Source organism: Parasteatoda tepidariorum, chromosome 12 (genome assembly GCF_982258835.1).
Source record: "Parasteatoda tepidariorum strain Cologne lab strain chromosome 12, Ptep-v5.0, whole genome shotgun sequence".
In the NCBI taxonomy this organism is placed as follows: Eukaryota; Metazoa; Arthropoda; class Arachnida; order Araneae; family Theridiidae; genus Parasteatoda; species Parasteatoda tepidariorum.
The window spans coordinates 21945092-21966484 of NC_141766.1; the positions used below are offsets into that span (position 1 = coordinate 21945092).

A 21393-nucleotide genomic window follows, 5' to 3' on the forward strand; every position below is an offset into this window, starting at 1 on the left:
GGTAAGTAAACAAGCGCGGTAAATTTTATCATATTCTGGTTGTTTTGACTATACTTTTCTTCTCAGTTCTTTCAGATTAATAAAAAATAGGATATAAGTAATTAATAAAATTGAATAAAATTATTACAACTAATATTCGATTTCAAATTTGAATTTAATCGATTTAATGTAATCAAATTTAATCGATTACAAATTTGAAAAAAAAAAAACATAGAGGTGTTTCTTCTCCATATAGCTTCAAAATAAAAATAATAAATAAAAAACTAGTAGTCAAATAAAGATGACTTTCCAATAAATTTGTACGGTAAGTAAGCTAGCACGGTAAATTTTATCATATTCTGGTAGTTTTGACTATACATTTCTTCTCAGTGTTAACAGATTAATTAATGTTAGGATATAATTAATTAATAAAATTGAATAAAGTTATTACAATTAATATTTATTGATCACAAATTAAAAAAAACAAACAGCATACAGGTGTTTTTTCTCTATATAGCATCAAAATAAAAAAATAAATAAACGAAAAACAAGTTGTCAAATAAAGATGATTTTCCAACAAACTTGCAGGGTAAGTAAACTATCACGGTAAATGTTATCATATTCTGGTAGTTTTGACCATACTTTTCTTCGTAGTGTTAACAGATTAATAAAAATTGCGATATAATTAATTAATAAAATTGAATTAAATTATTGCAATTAATATTTATCGATTACAAATTTAAAAAATCCAATAACATATAGGTGTTTCTTCTCTATATAGCATCAAAAAAAAAGAAAGAAAAGAAAATGAAAAACAAGTAGTCAAATAAAGATGACTTTCCAATAAACTTGTACGCTAAGTAAACAAGCCCGGTATATTTTATCAAAATCTGGTAGTTTTGACCATACTTTTCTTCTCAGTGTTAACAGATTAGTAAAAATTAGGATTTAATTAATTAATAAAATTGAATAAAACTATTGCAATTAATATTTATCGATCCCGAATTAAAAAAAAAAAAAAACATGGGGGTGTTTCTTCTCTATATAGCTTCCAAATAAAAAAAATAAATAAAAAACAAGTAGTCAAATAAAGATGACTTTCCAGTAAAGTTGTACGGTAAGTAAACAAGCGCGGTAAATTTTATCATATTCTGGTAGTTTTGACCATACTTATCTTCTCAGTGTTAACAGATTAATAAAAATTGGGATATAATTAATTAAAAAAATTGAAAAAAGTTATCGCAATTAATATTTATCGATTGCAAATTAAAAAAAACAAAACATAGAGGTGTTTCTTCTCTATATAGCATCAAAATAAAAAATAAAAAACAAGTAGTGAAATAAAGATTAATTTCAATAAACTTGTACGGTAAGTAAACTATCACGGTAAATTTTATCATATTCTGGTAGTTTTGATCATACTTTTCTTCTCAGTGCTGACAGATTAATAAAAATTAGGATGTAATTAATTAATAAAATTGAAATAAATTACTGCAATTAATATTTATCGATTACTCATTTAAAAAAAACATAGAGGTGTTTCTTCTCTAAAGAGCTTCAAAAAAAAAAGTAGTCAAATAAAGATGAATTTAAAATAAACTTGTACGGTAAGTAAACTAGCACGTCAAATTTTATCATATTCTCATAGAGAAGTTATAAAAGAAAGAAAGAAATATTAATCTGCTAACACTGAGAAGACCATACTTTTCTTCTCAGTGTTAACAGATTAATAAAAGTTAGGATATAATTAATTATTAAAATTGAATTAAACTGTTGCAATTAATATTTATCGATTACAAATTTAAAAAAAAACCCAACAACATAGAGGTGTTTCTTCTCTGTATAGCTTCAAAATAAAAAAAAAGTAAATAAATAAAAAACAAGTAGTCAAATAAAGATGACTTTCCAATAAACTTGTACGGTAAGTAAGCTGGCACGGTAAATTTTATCATATTCTGGTAGTTTTGACTATACGTTTCTTTTCAGTGTTTACAGATTAATAAAAATTAGGATATAATTAATTAGTAAAATTGAATTAAATTATTGCAATTAATATTTATCGATTACAAATATAGAAAAAAAATGGAGGTGTTTCTTCTCTATATAGCTTCAAAAAAATGAAAAACAAATAGTCAAATAAAGATGACTTTCCAATAAACTTGTAAACCACCTTACAGAAGCAGGGCGAAAGTTTACCTGCTTAGAAGCTGTTTATGCCGGGAAAAAAGAAAGACCAGCAGATGGTGCTACTTGTGCTTACTATGACGTCACAAAACGCCGCCAGGTGCTGAGAAGAGTAGGGACTTCCGCTTCAAACGAACTCACCTTTCAGAAGAGTTTGAGAATCTCATTCAGGTGTAGGGAGAAATTCAGTCTAGTTTAGTTGGAAGAAGAATAACAAAAACAAAAGAAAAATATTGGAAACTACTGTGCTCTATATTTTCGTTCAGTTTAAAAAAGTGATTTTTTTTTCTTGTGTCGGCGTTTTAATTTTTGTCAGTTTGGCGATGCTTTAGAGTGTTGTTATCGTTTTGTGTTCGAAAATGAATTAATGAACAAGGATTTTTTCAACTGAATTGTGTTAATTTTGATTGACAGTTGTCGGTGTTTGAATGAGATATTTTTTAATGTTCCTTTTTAAGAAGATTTTGTGGTTCTAATGTAAACGGATAACTATTTGGTAAGTACCTTCTATTTTTAAGTTTTTGTAACAACTAATTAATTATGTCACATTGTAATAATTTTAAGTTTTGAATAGTTTTCTCTATAGCTGAAAATTTTATACTAAATTATACTACTTTACCATTAACGTTCTTTTTAGTTTCATTTTATTCTTTTTATAATACGTAATAACAGTTATAAAAATTATATTCTAGACTGATTTCTGGATGACAATAAGCGTTATAACTAATTATAAATAATAGCAAAAGCAAATAACGGTTATTATAAAATAATTGTGTAAAGTTGTAAGAAAAAAAAAAATCATAAAGATTTCTTCCTTTAATGTAGGATTAACAATAACTTACTTATATATTCTACAAATGTAATTTATTTATATACGGGGATTTAAATTTCAACTGAGACAATATTTAATAGCTAATTTTTATAATTAAGAAAACTATTTTTTATAAGATGTTCTCTGAAACAAAGGTGGTAATTCTTCGTAAAATATTATAATATAATAATAATTTTTAAAATTATCTACAACCATAATGACTTGTATAATTTTTTTCATTTCTATATTATTTTCATATTAATAAAATTTTACTTATTTTCAATAAGATTTAATTGCCATTAGAATTGATTGCCAAAAGATTCAATTGCCTCCTGACATAAATTGGATTTTTTCTTTCAAATGACCTTACAATCATTTGTACTATAATTTTATTTCATAAAAGGGACTTTGAGCCCTTGTTTTTAAACAATCGACAGCTAAAAGTTGATTTTTCTTTTAATTCAAAGTTTAACATCTTACTTAGTTTCATCATATGTAGGGCTTGGGGCAATATAGTGATAAGCCACACTTCATAGATCTGTTCCTAACAATTATTATATACTTTACAGGTTTTTACGATTATAAGTAAATAAGAGCTTAATACAAATGAATATCTTACGGTTAATATGGAAGTCGAGGCGTTTTTTGGCAAAAACGTTCTTTGGAACAATTTGAAAATTTGGCTTATTATTATTTTGGCCGAAGATTTTTATGTATTCACATAGAACAACAGTATTCTGCATTTAGAAAAAAAAGTGGGGCAGTATGGGATTTCCAAAAAGCAAATAAAAAATATTATGCTCTAGTATGACACTTTCATGGTGACCTTGTAGACATTGTCACTAAATATATTTTGTGGATAAGTTAGCAAGACATGATGCCATTCATAAAAGCAGTTTTTATCATATAAAACTCAGTCCTAACATTCTAATTTATATAATTTAAAAATCCTAGAATCATAACCCCGTTTTGTCACAAATGAACGGGAGTTTAAATGGCATCCATTTTAAGAAATCATACTCTTCTAAAAAGACAAATTAATGGTGTGTACATGCTGAGTTCTCTGTGTTAAGGATTTAATTTTTAGCGTGAAAGTTGACAAATAGGCAGCTTTTTTAATGCTACAAGAGTAGCCCTACGTGTAAAAAATTTAAATCATTTCTGTTTTAGTATGTACTGTTTATAGTATCAAAACATCTGCTTTCATCTTATTTTTATATTTTTGCTTCTTAGATTTTCTCTTAGATATATACTTTTCTTGGAAATCATAAATTTTTTTTTCAAGAGGACGTTAAGAATCGTTTAAGAAGAATAAAAATTATAAAAGTTAAGTTTATTGTAGAATACACTTAAAAGTCAACAAAGGAAAAAACAGATGCTTATTGAGTTCAAAATTTTCATAGTAGAGCTGAATATTTAATGGACAACGGTTAAAATTTTAAAATGAATCTGTTTGGCATCGCCAACGGTGTTAAGAATCGTTCGGGGAAAAAACTGTAGCTAGAGGTTAAGTTTTGCTTAAAGTACACAAAACGCTTAAAAACAGTAGAAGGTGAAAAAAAAAACCTTTCAAAGCTAGAAATTTTTATTAAATTGAAAAAATATTAGTTTAAATTTTCTACATAATTGTGTAAACATAAATTTAAGCGATAGTAAATAATACGTTAATAGCGGTCTATAAAATTGAGAATCCATGCCGGAAAAACAAGTTGTAGAGAAATTAGTTTTGTGTACATCGGGAGGAAAAACAACTTTCAAAGGCCTGAATTTTCTGTAAGATACTAATAAGATTCGACAATGGAAAAATAACATACAAAATGGAAATTTTATTGTGTTGTTTCGTTATATGTTCGCTATTAACTTTAGGTTCCTTTAAAGTACTTTCAGGGAAGAAACTAACCTAGTTGTTATGATGGCTTTTGATTATTTTGTTTTAAATCTCAATTTTAGATGTCGTCAAGTGTTAAACTTTTGAAATAAGTCCAACATTTATTAATGGTAAAACATGATATTCAGAAATGATATTCCTTGAGTTTAAATAGAAGGTGCTTTTGAAGTTTAGATTCAAAGCTTTGATTTTGAGGTATAAGATTTTAGTCGTAAATGCTCAGTGGTGAAAGATACTGAGCTGCAATAGCAAAGAACTTGAGTTCGATCCTTAGTAGCGGATTGAAGCCCATCCCGATTAAAATTAGGTATCAGCTTATGTAAGAAGTAAAGACAGCTTGTGCTCAATACTAACTATGTTGCCACTGTCATGCCTCATTTCAAAAATCTCTTAAAATCCATGAATCCTCTCTGTAGACTTAATCAGTATAGCATCTAGTTCATCGCATTAAATATCCACTTAATTTTAATAAATTTAAATTTCACAACTGAGATTTATGAATTTAGTAACCTTCTTTTAGATTATTGCTTGAGTAAAAAATTTATTTTTAAAATATTTATTTCTTATTTAAGTTTTTATGTAGAGGGTAGCCTTTCTCTTAATTATTTCAAACGTAATTCCGAGTCCCGCAGAGGACTGATCGTTAAGACACGGTTCCCAGCAGATCACCGAAGTCAAGCATCATTGGCTGCGGTCAGTGTGCGGGTGGGTGACCACTTGGATTAGTCTGCGTAGGGACCGAGGGTGTGCAGTATTGGTCCTCGTTAAACTGTTCTACCGTAAAGTGCTCGACTTCGCGTGCAGGTCGTCGGGCTACCGAAGCAAGGGTGCCGTCCCCTCTGCAGAGGATCAAAACTGCGATGGCATGTCCTTGGATCATCCTCAGGGATGTTTCCTAGATCGTCGCCAAAAGCCCATTGTACAGCTCTAGAGCGACGTAAATGAACTACAACAACTACAACTACCTCATTCCGATCCATTTCTACCTAATTTATGCCTAATTTTTTACACCACAGATATTTGTTTCAACGTAATAAAACAGTTGTCTTTCTACAATTATTGAACATGTATTCTACTCGGAGAAAAAATATTCTGGCAAAGTTGTCGTACTCATTCGTTGATGACATTTCTGGTAAAAAAAAAAAAAAAAAAGCTATAATTCTGATAATAATGAAGCATTTAAAACATTCATTTGGCAATTTTTTCATTCTTAAGGAAAGGGTTTACAGAAAAATATAATTTTTAAAGTCATAGATCTTATCATCTCATATTTCATAAAAAGAAAAAAAAACTGAAAGGTAATTATAACCGAATAAGTGGTTTTTACGTCATGTCTTAAGGTATCATGAAAGAATTACCAAATTTTACACTTACTACGAAACAGCACGGTCATAAAACCATATTTATTACACTTTTTCTTTACAATTCCTAGTAGACATGGCGAGAAGACATTAAATTGGAAAATCCGTTAATGAAAATGGAGGTAGCTGGAAGCTTTGTTTAAAAATAAAGGCTATTTTAAAAAGTCAGATAATAATCATTATTTTAAATGGTAAAAACTTGTAAATTTCGTCATTTTTGTTTTACATTATTTTAATTACAAGTTGCAATGCAAATATAAATATACGTAACAATTTATGAAAAATAGTGATTATGAATTTAAAAAAATATATAAGATACTGCTAATGTCAGTGACAAAGACGCGACACTTGATTAAGATTGATAAATAAGAAATATTTACTCGTGTGTTAGTCGCTCTGTTGTGATTTAATAACTTTTAAAATAATATGGATATTTTATACATATAATAAGAATCAAAATCTTGCTCGAGAAAATGTTTCATACACGAAAAAATGCGTATAAATTATCTTTTAATATCTTTATATTTTGTTTTTAATGAATTTGTTGTAACAAATTGATTGATTCAAACATTACGAAAAAAAATCTAGTTGATCATTAGATAATTTTAGTAGTTAAATTCGCACAAAAGTTTTCTTGGGAAATACAAGTAAAAAAATTAGTTTATTTTCCTTCATTTGCTGACAATGTAAAGGAATTTGCGCAGTCGTTGCCTAACAATAAATAACACTAATATATTGATAATTTTATTCTCACTTTTACTTTCTTAAAAGTTTTCCTTAAATTAATGAAATAAAAAATAAAATTATTTTATTTCATTTGCTGACATTGTAAATGATTTTGCGTAACCTTTGCTCAATAATGTGTTAATTATTTTATTCTTATTTTTATTCTCTTAAAAGTTCTCTTTAATTATTTTATTAGTTTAACAATTTTTATTAGTTCAACTTGGCTTGAAACAAATTTATAGTCTGTTTCAGATAAAAATTATTGTCATTTAACTTTAAATGCATGTTTTTCAGACTATCTATTCGATATAAAATATAATTTTTTAGTGAGTATGCTTTCGGTATGTTACAAAGGTTAAAAACCTTTCTTTGACTTTATTTTTACGACATGAGTATTCTTAAGCTGGCTTGTAGCCAAATGTCGTTGTAAGCTCAGTAAAAATACTTTTCCCATATTAAATGAGTACATTCATGTATTAATATCTTCCTAGTTTTATCACAGCACCGGGATAGTCTGTAGGGAACTTTAAGGGGGGAGGGAATGTTGCCATTTCTGGAGAAGGGTTAAAGTTTAGAAGTGTGAAATAATTTTATACTAATGGGGGTATTCCCCCCAATTTATTATATTTTTAATTCACCCCTCAAAATAACAAAAAGAACAAACATTTATAACCTGTGAATTAGTTGACAGGAACGGAATTTTTACATTTTGGGGGGGGGGTGGTGGAGAGAGAGAATTGAGAAAATTGAGAAAAAAAGTATGGTACATATTGAGAAAAAAAGTATGGTCAAAATTTCAAAAACTTGGCAAAATGTACAGTGTTTATGGCTCTATAGGAACTCCAAAAAGTTCGATAATTTTTACCGAAGCGCTTTTGTAATCTTATTTATAAAATTAAACAATAAAATATTATTTTATAATATTCGATGAAATTTTGTAAAGTGTAGTAATTTTATCATGATACCTTAGAACATGGCATAAAAACCATTTATTCAGTCGAATTAACTTTTTTTTCCTAAATGTTGGTAATAAGTTTGGTAATAATAATAACTTTACTTTTGAAAACCAGAATTTTTGGTAAACTGTTACATATGAACGGAAAAATTACCAAATGAATGGGTCAAATAACGTACATTTTGGTTTTATTAACCAGAATAATATTTTATTATGTATTTATTTTAACCAGAAATGTCCACAATAAAAATATCCTACAATATGTAAAAGTGCTAAAACCTGAAATTTATAATTTATTTTTTTATGTAAGGGTTAAAATAATTAATAATAACTAACTGAGTTCAATTAATTGAATTTTTTTTAAATATAATTTATTCCGCATTTACATTCTTCTAAGTTTTACATTTCTAAGTAAAAATCTCTTTTTGTCATTATTAAAAACTGAAATTTCAAAATGATGTAGAAAACTCGGTTCGAAATTAATCCAGATAAACAGTATCTGGAGTCCGTTTGTGGTGCAGATTTGCTACAATCTTAATGGGGTATTAAATTGAAACGTATTTTCTTTCAATTTGATCCTTACCATTATGTGATAAAGTTTAAGAAGTACGATAATGTTCTTCAACTTAGCACCTTGTGGATAATTGAACACTAAACCTTACTTTCGTTCAAGATGAACCATAGCACCATATAATAAAATTTGAGAAATACAATAATGTAGTTTAACATTACACCATATAGCAAATTTAAATATTATTCTGGTTCATCAGCCAAACAATTAGTTTTAAATAACGTTTAGTTTGTCTTCTGAACATGATGTTTTACAAAATATTGTTAAGAATAAAGTAAAAGAAATTTGCATTGTGATAAAAAAGAACAGAAAAAAATTACTATTTATTTTTTAAGAGAAATATATTCCAGTACTTTTCTGCAATAGTATAGGGATTATTTGAATTTTAGTGGGATGACCCCAACAAACTTTAGTGGGGTAAGCGAGGATGAACTTCCCTGGACTAAACATTCTAGATGTATTTTTAAAAGTATGTTGAAAAGGTGAAAGCTTATTCAATATTTTCTTTATTTTGTAAAAAGAAACTGTATTGTTTTCTATGGTCACGGAATTGTCGGAATTCAGATGTTATATTTACAAAGTCATGTTAAATAAATTTTGTCATGGGAGTTAGGTTTGCCGTTTATGGCTGGTGCAGTTTCCTTTGTTCATACATCATTTTGCTCTAAATTCTCAAATCAATTGTTTCTATTGGAAAAAAGAAATTTTTCTTTTTTATTTGTAAAATCATATGTGATTTTTTGCTTTTCCTTTCTATTCAAAATTGTTTTATGAAGTTGTAGGGTGTTTTTTTTCAGTTTTTAAATATAACTTTCCTCTACGAAAATAATTCTATGTTCTTTTATCTATTTCTGAAATTAGTTAACACGATTTCAATTGGATTAAGTTATAGAAAATGTTGAAGCAATCTGTGTTATTTTTCTGTTAACAGAGATGTTATTAATTTATTATATATAAAGGATTTTTTTAAAGATTTTATCAGCAAATTTTTTTTGAAAATCCTACTTCCCTATCAGGAACCTACTTTCCTAGCTACTTTTAGAACTTGAATAATAAATTAAGTTTAAATTGTAAAAATATTACGAAAAAAGGTTTTGTTAAAAGAATTATTTCATTTATTAAAGCTTTTGATCACCTAACTATAATTTTTCCAAATAGTTTACCTTGATAAAGTTGTGTAAGGATATTTAAAAATGTGATATATCCTTAACCTTAAAAGTTTTACGTAGATAATAATTGACAGAGACTGTTTATATAGAATTTTAATTTAATTGACCGATATAGTTATATTACAATTTAAATTTAAGGAAAAATGCTTTTAAAAAAATTTTATCAAGTAATTTTTGTTTGGATTTTATATATTTCTGAGTTACAGTTTTTTTCGAGTTATGATTTTACAACGTATGATAATATCCGAGATATGAGTATTTCCGAGTTATTATTTTAGGATATAAAAATCTGATATATCCTTAACTTTAAAAGTTCTACGTATATAGTGGATAGCTGAGATATCACAGAGATATTTTAAATATAATTTTAATTTAACTTACCGAAATCATTACGCTAATATTGAAATTTAGGGAAAAATGTTTTTCAAAAACTTTTATTTAATAATTTTTGTTTGGATTTTGTATATTTCTGAGTTATAATTTTCTGCAGCTCCTAGCAATATTTATTATTTATTAAGGTTTTTAAATAAATTTTGAAGTTACAATTGTTAAATTTTATTTGATTGATTTTACAATACAAAATTCCTTTCAAAACGGAGAAAAAATTTTGCATAAAACTATCAAAATTATCATATCATCATCAGATAATGCTTTTCTGCTGAAAAAATGTAATTGTAATTATTAAAACCAAAATATATGGTACATGAACCATTAATTTGGTACTGTTTTGGTTCATATAGTAACGGTATACCGGAAATTTGAGTTTTCAAAATTATAGTTCTTTTTTATCTCACATTTATTAAAAAATAAAAAAATGAAAAATAAATTTAGCAAAATAAGTGGTTTTAATGCCATGGCCAAATTAATATTTTGGCATCATGGTAAAAATTTTAAATTTTACCCCATTTACCATATTTTATCCTACTTCATCAGGACATATTTTCTTGTTAATTTTACCAAAATCGGTATCAAAGACCTTCGGTAAAATTAAAGCTTTTTTTGGTGTTCCTACTGAGCCAGAAACACGGTAAATGTTGCTATTTTCTGGTAGTTTTGACTATATTATTTTTTCAGTGAATATATAATCGAATTTATTATTTTATTTAAAATATAAAAGTATTTCTCGAATAATAAAGGATTAATAAAAAGTAATTGAGTCACGATAAAAATTATTTCTATGAAACGATTACTATTAATCTGGTGATAGACATTCATAAAATAGTTTTGAAGTATTTATTTTTTTTTTCATAAATAATGTAATACATTTTTTGTAGAAAAATTTGTTTCCTGATGATTTTAAATAAAAATATTTTTTCTAAATTTCATTAGTGATAAAATAGATTCAGAACTGTCATTCTCTCATTAATCTGAACTTTTTTACTAATGTATTATTATTGTATTTAAGTATTATTGTATTATTATGTATTTAAGTATCAGTTCATATTTTATTTGAATTTAAATTGAGTAGTACTTACATAATATAACTATTTCTCCAAACTGATCTTTTTATTACATCAATTAAATCCCATTGATCTGATATTTATACATTAAGATGAACTTTAAATTATAGCTTGGGTCATTAGATGTATTCTTCATGTTTGAAGATTTGTGACGTAATACCGTGATAGTCGGAAATAAGTCGTTCATTCTGAGAAAAAAGTCATAAATGAAAAACCGCTTGATTAAAAAATAATAAAACCTAGTAGTATTTCCTATCGTCTTTCTGTTTCTCCTCTTAGGTCACGCGATAGCTATAAGTTTCCCCTGGGATATGATTACATTGACCGATAAATAGTTTATAATTTACGTTTACTTAGTTAGAAGACAACCCAGATTTTAAGTGTTCTAGTTAAATTCTTAATTAAATGCTAATTTCTAATGACTGAAAGAAGTTCATATTTAATCTTTGAAATATGATAATATTTTAAGATACGTTTAAAATTGGAAAATGTAATTGTTTATAAAAAATAAGAATAATGTTGAAAGTTATTAATGTTCTATTTTCGCTGAGTGAAATTTATTTAAGTTTTTCTAAATTAAAACATTCTTTATGCCAATGAAAAAATAAATTGCTATATTTGACCTATAAATAATTTATAATTTACGGTTACTTAGTAAGAAGATAATCAAGTTTTTAAGTGTTCTAGTTAGTTTCTTAATCAAATGTTAATTTCTAATCACTAAAATATTATATTACTTTTAGATACATTTAAAATTGGAAAATGGTGATGTTCATAAACAAATAAGAATAATGTTGAAAGTTATTAATGTTCTATTTCCGTTTCCTGAAATTTATTTAATTTTTTCTAAATTAAAACATTTTACAACTGAACAACTGAAAATTATTTTCTCAATTCGATACGTGCTGACAAATTATCAAGATTTATTGAGGTTTTATAAAAAAACCCTACAAAATCTTTGCTTTTTTAAAAATTTTAATACATGATTTTTAAGTTTAATTAATTAGCTAATAGAAGAAGATTTTTTAGAGCGCTTTGTTTAGGTTTTTATTACACAAATGAAATTACTTTTTTCCACTGTTATGTTTTTATACGTTAAGACATTTTACAAGGAATGTTTTTAGTTAAATGGAAATAAATAAATAAATAATAAAAAAGCGTATGCTACACTATTAATAAAATAGGTTTTACCTTTTTCAAATAATCGATTTTTCATCCATTGATGCTTTTATATCGTTAAATCCGAAATATAAACTGAAACTAATGGCACTATTTCTTATTTTAATTTTTGTCGAAAATTATTTACATCAATTTCAATTACCTTTTGCCTTATTGATTAATTGAAAATTTATAAAAAAAAAATAATTGGTTACATTTTCAAAGTCTTTATCAAATATTTTTTTAGCCAAATTAATCAGCTAACTGTGGAATATTTTTTAAAAAGTTTTGCTTGGATATTTATTACACGTTTTGTTACACTAATGAAATCACATGTTCTCAATATTATATTTATATGCGCTAGGAAATTTTTTATAGAAGAAAATAAATAAAAAAAACTTATGATATACTATTGACAAAATAGGTTCTCTCTTTCTTAAGGATTGATTTTTTATCAATTAACGTTTAGATATCGTTAAATTAAAAAAAAATTGTGTGCACTATTGTAAAAAAAATTTTTTTTATGCATTTTTCTTTAAACGATGTAAAAACTGAAAAAGTATGTCTCCAAAAATATTTATTAGTTAAATGTTCCCTGCAAAACAGTTTTTTCTATACAACTAATCTAAACTTAATTTATATCAATTTTAATTACGCGTTGTCGAATTATCAAGATTAATTGGCGATTTATAAAAAAAAACAAAACAAAATAATTGATTAATATTTTAAAATACTTATGAAATATCTTTTAAATTAAATTAATCGGCTATTTCAAAAAAGTTTTTTGAAAGTTTTGTTCAGATTTTTATTGCACGTTTCATTACGCCAACGAAATTACATGTTTTCAATATTATATTTATACGCGTTTAGAAATTTAATACGAAACAAATTAAAAAACAACAACTTATGATATACTTTTGAAAAATAGGTTATAATACGTTTGAGAATTAATTTTTAAGTAATTAATATTTAGCTATCGTTAAAGTCTCATACACTATTGTAAAATAAAATTATTTCCATGCTTTTTTCGCTCAAAGATGTAAAAAGTGCAAAAGTATATGTCCAAAAACATTATTTTTTCGTTGAATATGTATTTCGCATTTGGTGAACGCCAAGTCACAAAACACCGCTAGTCAAAATGCACTTATAAATCTTATTTGTCTACAGACACAGATACGTGCAATCCAGATTGAGTCACGAAGGTAACCATGACAACCAAAAGCGTTCTGTTTGTATAGCATGTTTGGGTGAAGCTACTTTGATGTAAAAAAAACGGAATTATTTTTTCAATCAAGATTGATATTTTGGGTTTTGTTTACTTTTACCGTACTGTGGTGGTAATAGATCGGAACTTAAACAGATCAAGTTAATTGAGGCAATATACTGTCGGATTCATTGTCTTACATCAAATATTGTTTTAACTTTCAATTGCTTGTCTTAAATGTTTTTTAAAGGTAAAAGGTAATACCAAAATGTAAGATTAATGTTTGAGAATAAACTTATTGTGTATATTCTTTTTTCAGTACTATACTCCTGTTATTTTAATTCAAACACTCGTAAACAGTTATTCCATCTTTTTTCAACCTTATTATTCTCAGAAATTTCAACAAATACTTCTTACCCTGTGTGATCTAGAAGCAAGCGATGTAGACATATTAAATTAATTCAAAACAATGTAGAAATTTATGTATAATTAATACAAAAAATATACCCCGTTTTAAATGTAGTAAAAACTTACTGAAAAACTGAATACATTTCTTTCAGGATTCCGTATTTACAAGTTAAGCTTAGTTATAACTTTATTGTAAGTTTAGATTGATATTGTAAGTTTAGTTATTAGTCTAAATCTTCAGTTCAGTCCCAACTTTAGTTAAAAGTTTATATTAGTAAAGTTAATTTAATTAAAAGTTTAGCTATAAGTTCAGATCAGTATAACTAGTTTAGATGTAAGTTTAGGTTATAGTTGGTTTAGTTGGTTAAATTATAATTTTAGATTAATATGGTTTGTTAATTTATAAGTTGAAATGAATATCGTACGTTGAGTTATGAGTTTAGATTATAATTAATGTGGATACAATTTCGGATTAATCATCAGTTCAAGTGTAGACGTTTAAGTTATAAGTAATTACTACGCTTATACATAAGTAATTACGACACATACAAGTAATGTTTATATTAGTAGAGTTAATTTAGTAAAAAGTTTAGATATAAGTTCAGATTAGTATAAATAGTTTAGATTTAAGTTTAAGTTCGTTAACTTATAATTTTAGATTAATATGGTTTGTTAATTTATAAGTTGAGATTAATGTAGTCGTTGAATTATGAGTTTAGAGTAACTTAGTTAATGTAGTTATAAGATCGGATTGTTTACTAGTTCAAGTGTAGACACTTAAGTTGTAGAAGTAATTACTGCTCTTATAATATATAAATAATTACTACATATTTAAGTAATGTCTTCGATTATAATTGACATCATTCAATTATAAGTGTAGAAAATTATAGTCGAATAGTTCTTACTAATGACTAATCTTTTACAAATAGTCTAGCAACTTAACGTTTTTTTCTTTGCCTTATACATAGCTTTAAAATAATTTTTTAAAGAATTTTTTATTTAATAAACTCTTGCTGTAAAATTTGTTATTTTTTCTCCTTTATCCGCTTTATTCTGTTTTATTTTTTTAATTATTTTTTGGTTGTAAATGGTAGGTCTATATGCTGCTAATTTATGAATTATTTAAAAAATTAAAATTTTTATGTCTTGCATCGTTAGAGTAGCTCATTTTTATTAACTGTTAAGCATTTCTTGAAATGCATTTTAATAATCTAAAATTGAATGCAGATTCAAATTAATATATATTTTTAATTGTGTTAAAATTTTTAACTGTGTATGCATTAAAATAAATGCGTATTCAAATCAACATCGAAGTAAATAGATTTTTAAAGGAAGAGTAATTAAAATAAATATATATTAGAATAAATGTATATTTGAATAAATAAATTTCAAGTAAAATATTCTTAAATAAACTTCGATGCTATACTTGACATTAAGTTATTTAATTGCGATTAATTTATTGCTTCCATTTAAATTTTATTTATCTTATCCCTTCAAATAGTTGATTTCGTTTCCCTTTTAAGTTCCCTTGAAATGCATTTTAATAAATTCAAATTAAATACATATTCAAATTAATATTTACATTTAATCGTGTAAAGATCAACATGCATATTCGCATTAAGGAAAATGCCTTATTCAACTAAACATATCGAAATACATAGATTTTTGAATGGAGAGATATCAAAATAAGTATATATTTGAAGAAATATTTATTTAAGTGAATAATACTTAATCTATATACTCAAATAAAATATATTTAACTAAATATTTATACTATATTTGATACTATTTTATTTAATAGCTATTAATTTAATACCAAGTAATTCAAAATAACTAATTTAAAATTAAATAAAAAAACATCTTTTAAGACTGACAGATTCTGTTATACAGTTTTAAAAAGAAACAATTTCGAATTTTCATCTTTGTAATTTTAAATTTCATAAACCGTCATTTTATTGAAATGATAATCAAGCTCAATAAAAGATGTTATGTGCTAGACGATACTAAATGTTTCTAATAGTAATATGTGGGAAAATTTTTCTAGGTTAACTAACCTACAATACTTATACGGTAATATCGTATTCTATAATGATCACGGTATATTAGATAGATTGTAATCACACTCGATAACTGTAATATTATGATTATCAATAGTTATTAGATGTTCGATACTTATCATAATATATATTATTCACGATATATCGTGAAAATGATATATCCAACAATGATAATTAAAGTTAATTCACAGAAGTAATGAATAGTGCTAGACAAAACTAAATTTTTAGTAGCGATTGTCATTATGTATCACAATTTTTCTAGTTTAACTACACTTTTTTAACTTACATTACTTACGCGGCAAAACCATATATTATAATGATCATGGTATATTCCATATATCACAATAATACTCGATAACCGTGGTATTATCATTGACAATAATTACTGTATATTCAATACTTATCATGAAACATATTATTCACTATATATCGTGATAATTTGTTCCAAAATATTATTATCGTGATGCTAAAAAACATCTATATTTCTCGATACATCACCCAGCTCTAATATTGTCACTTTTGTTGCCTACTTATGTCACTTACGTTGCGAACAGCCCGATGATTTCAATGTATTCTCCATTGATGTTTTATAAATGCATTTGAATCTTTAAAATAGTGATATTTATAAACTTCTATTGTTCGATTAATCCTTAAGAAACATGACACTAAATGTCTCCCAAAATGGAATCATGGCTATTTTGCGATTTGAAACATTAAACCCACCTGTAAGGTCAAGTTATTCAGAGGAGGAAAGCACGTTTTTACTTGTTCTATTGTCATAAACCGTTTTCCTCAATGAGTTTTTGTCACTTAATTATATAGGAGTAAAGTGGGTAGTCATTTCTATCTTTATTTTAAATGCTTTCGTGTTTTAAAGAGTGGCTAAACCAACGACGCTGTTAAATACATGATACATTTTATTTAAAATACACTAAAGGCATTTTCCTATTTTTTCAGCTAGTATTTTCTTTGTAAATCTACACTGAGGAAAAAAAATGGTTAAAACTACCAGAATATGGTAAAATTTCTGGCTTTATGGGAAAACCAAAAAAGTGTCATAATTTTTACCAAATCTCCTTTAAAATGATTTAGTCAAAATTAACAATAAAATATGGTTTTATAATATGTGATGGTGAGGAAAAAGGCACGTTTTACTTGTTTTAATGCCATAAATCGCTTTACTTAATGAGTTTTTGTCACTTTGCCACTTAATTAGATAAGAATAAAATGGGTAGTCTTTACAATCTTTTTTTTTTTATGTTATTGTGTTTTAAAGGAGTGACAAAATTAGTGACGTTGTACATGCATGATGGGCGTTATTTAAAATATATGAAAGATATTCTTCTATTTTTTCAACAAGTATCAACTTAGTGGATTTATATTGAGAAAAATATATGTCCAAAACTACCTGAATATGGTAGAATTTACTGTGTTTTTAGCTCTATGGATACAACCAAATATCGGTATTTTTTGACGAATTGCTTTTAAAATGCTTTTGGTAAAATTAACAAGAAAATAAAGCTTTATAATATATAATAAAATAAGGCAATTTTTTCAAGATGCCTTAGAAAAAGGCATAAGCACCATTTATTTGGTTTAACTCACTTTGCAGTTTTCTTTTTTTTATTATATGTGTGATAATAAAAACTATAATTTTGAAAAAAAAAAAAAAAAAAAAAAAAAACAGAATTTCCAGTAAACCGTTACCATATGAACGGTAAATTTACCGAATAAATGTTTTAAATGCCGTATATTTTGGTTTTTATTACCAGAATCATGATTTTTACCTGAAACGTCATTACCATACAGACGGTAATTTTATTTAAATTTTTTTGGCGTATTTGTGTAACCAATTATTCACAGAAATAATAAAATTGAAAATTAATTTTAAATTTCTTTTGAAAAACTTTAGAGATTTCTTATCGTGAAGAAAAACAGCTCCCAGAAAACTTTCATATGATTCAATTCATTTAATTCAATTCATTTAATTCCTCTAAAGAAAAACAATAACATAAATTCTCATAAAAATTAAAAGTATCTTGTCATCTTTCTTTGTCTTCTATCTGAATAGCGCATTATAAAATCAACATATTCAACAGTTAGAATGATTTTTATCTAAAAACGTGAGGCGCATGGAAAAATATTATCGCTCGGACACAGGTTAACCTTAAGAAAACCTTTTGAAGATTGCATGAAAGGTAAGTGGTAATTACATTCCTTTTCATGGTTCACTTGCTTGTAATTTCAGCATCGTAAATTGTATTGATGGGAACGTATAACTGTAACTTTAAGGTGAGTTGATTTTACTTAATCGATCATGTTGTGGTGTAAATATTCATGAGGTTGTGAATCATTTGAAATGTCTGTAAATACTTAAGGATTTGGGTTGGGGAGTTTTCTTTGTTTGAATCGAGATTTTAATTTCAACATCCTTGTTGCATTTATTATATGCCATTTTAATTCTATTGGTGTTTATGAAAATTTCCTAGTAAAATGTTGATGGTAAGGAATAATTCTTTCTATGTCTTTAAGTCAATTCTCTTGTAGTTATTATATTTTATCCAATCGGCGTTTTTAGTTAAATCGCATTATAGTGGCCACCTTAAGGTTTCAGCTAAATATACTAAATGTGGCAATTCATCAATTAACTATTGATCCCAATCTTAACTATTGATCCCACTTCTATAAACGAATTTGTCACTTTGATTTTGCATTAAAGTAAATAGTAAAGAAAACTTGAGTAATAAAAAAAGTTTATAATAAGGAATAATTATTAGGAAATTGTTAGGACATTATTATTGAAATAAAGACAAAAATAGTTGTTTACAAAGCTATTGTTAGAGCAGTACTATTATGTGGCGCAAAAACCTGGAAACAGACTGAGATCGAAATGCAAAAATTAGAAACCTTTCAAAACAAATGTTTAAGATTTATTTTTAAAATTTTCTGGCCTTACAAAGTATCAAGTCAAAATCTATTAAAGAAAGCTAAAATAAAAACAATAGAAGATGAAATTAAAAAACGAAGATGGAGCTGGCTCGGACATATCCTTAGGATGTCCAAGGAAAAAATAACATCTGTTGCGCTTACATGGGCCCCTGATGGTAAAAGAACAAGAGGAAGATCCAGACTTACCATCCAGCACATGTTTTTGGGTGAATTAAAAGAATGTAGAATATCTGACTGGGAGGAAGCAAGATCTATTGCTAGAGACAGGAGGCGTTGGAGGGATATGCTAGAGGCCTTAAGTGCCCAAAGGCACATAGAGGATAAGTAAGTAATTATTAGGACGATTTTAAAAATAAATAGGTATCTACTAGCAACACTGGTAACACATTTTTTGTTGCATTTATGTAAATACGTGATATTGCCTAATTTTCGGGTGTGGGATTTCAAATATGAAATTAGTTTTGCTCTTAAAGCTACAGTATTTTAAAAATGACATTTTTTGTATATTATTTGTCAAAATGTAAAAGTTAAAAAAAGAAAACGTTATGTAAAGCAGGACGTCACTTAAAAATTGCGACATACTTCTAGGGGAGTTGAAAAACGTCATCGGAATTAGTTTAATATCGAAAGTTAATGCATTAAAATTAAGCAAACGTTCTTGTAATAAATAAATAAATAAATAAATAAAATGGTTAAATAAATAAATATATAAATAAATAAATAAACACACAAATGAAGCAAAATAAATAAATTCCTTACCCACATTTGTAGCATTAGAAAAAAAATAAATTTCTTATGTGCAATTTACTAATTATATTGCTATTTGCAATCATTTAAAGAGTAAATTGTAAAGTAATTTAAACGTCATTACATTTTTATAACGATGGTAAAAAGCTCGTATGATAAGTAATTTAATCTTTAGTCACCTTATATAAGAATTAAATGGAAATTTAAGTATGATGATGCTCAATTGATGACTTCAAATGTTCCTTAAAGTAAAATAAAATATCGATCGAAAGTAAGTTGAATTCGATCATATTTCTATCTTTGACGTACCTTTTTCCTTGTGTTATGAATTTTTGCTTGGAAAATATAATGCTTGTCATTAAAGTTAATTTAACATGTCTTTGATTTACTACTGGACATATTTTTTGGAGAAATCTCTTGAGGAAAAGATGATTGACTGTATAACGGTGAGCATAGAAATTACTATTAAGAAAAAAGATCTTCATGTTGGAGTACACTTATTAATTTCAGGTATGTGCAATTTCATTTTATTCTTAAAATTATTATTCAACATATGAACATATAATTAATGTATATGAATAATTTTTTTAACTAGCATATAGTCAAAATACTTATTTTTGTGTGAACATTGTTTTAAGTTTTTTTTTTAAATAAGTCTTACTTTACTCTTGTTATTTTATAAAATCTGAATTTTAATTCACCTTAAAAATACATTGTAAACTATTGTCACTATTTTTGATGATGAAGTAAACTAATTTTTTTACAGTGCATGGAATCACATTTATTTTACTTTTTTACTGTCATAATTTTACTTGTTTATTGTTTTTTTTGTTTATTTGTTTACCGTCAACATATGCGCATTAGAATCAATTGATGGCTTCATTGCAAAAAGCAATTTGTTTAAAAAACAAGCATATTTATAGTAATATATTTGCATTAATTCAATTAATGATTAATAATTGCACTAAATCATTTAATAATTAATTATTTGAACTAATTTTTTGCACGATGATTACAGTTAAGTACTTAATTTATTTAGTTTATCTTAACACCAAAAATGGTGACAACTATACTCCAAAATTGTATATATTTTACATTTTTAAACACTATTATTTCTTTTAAAACTTTAAAAGTTCCTAATTATTTCCTTCGTAGCAATCTTTCTATTTTGTCAAATAAAGTTAATATGCATGTGCGGAATGCCTAATCATATTATATTTATGGTAAAATTTAACATTCCATTTAACATAACATTTAAAGCAAAATTTAACATAATTGCCACATTGAATTAGATTCCTCCAGTTTAGATATATTTTACAAATGTTTATGAGTCATTACTATCTAAGTAATTGTGGTGACTAAGTGAAATTGAAAACATAATGGCATAATTTGATAAAAACATAATAAAAATAAATTGACACCATATTTCAAATTATGTGAAATAGATGGTTTTATATTGCATACTCAATGATGGAGGGTGAAATATTTTCATTTGAGTAGATTTCCTGAAATATTATTGAGACACTTTGTTTAAAAATAAAAGTAAAACATATACGCTTTAAAAAAATTTCAATACCTTTTCCTATTAATGTTTTTAATTTATAATAAACATCATGAAACTATCTTTCATAGTTAACGCAAACTAATTTCGAAATAATATAGAATTAGTTTATAATGCTTCCTTCAAAAAATAATCTTGTGCAATTAGAAGTGAATTTTAAAGTTTAATGGCAAAATTTTTTTTAATGATGATTTTCACTAGATGA

At 25.8% G+C, this 21393-nt stretch overlaps 1 protein-coding gene across 2 annotated transcripts in view; it reads left to right on the forward strand.

Moving 5' to 3' along the window:
* Positions 1-2152: 2152 nt before the first annotated feature.
* The window catches only part of Cad96Cb (protocadherin Fat 4-like Cad96Ca), a 116826-nt gene continuing 97585 nt past the window's right edge, over positions 2153-21393 (forward strand). Inside the window, exon 1 of one of the 2 annotated variants that reach the window (XM_016065607.4) lies at positions 2153-2659. The gene's annotated coding sequence lies outside the window, so the exon portion shown is untranslated. The remainder of the gene's footprint in view (positions 2660-21393) is intronic. The other variant, XM_016065600.4, reaches the window with a different exon arrangement.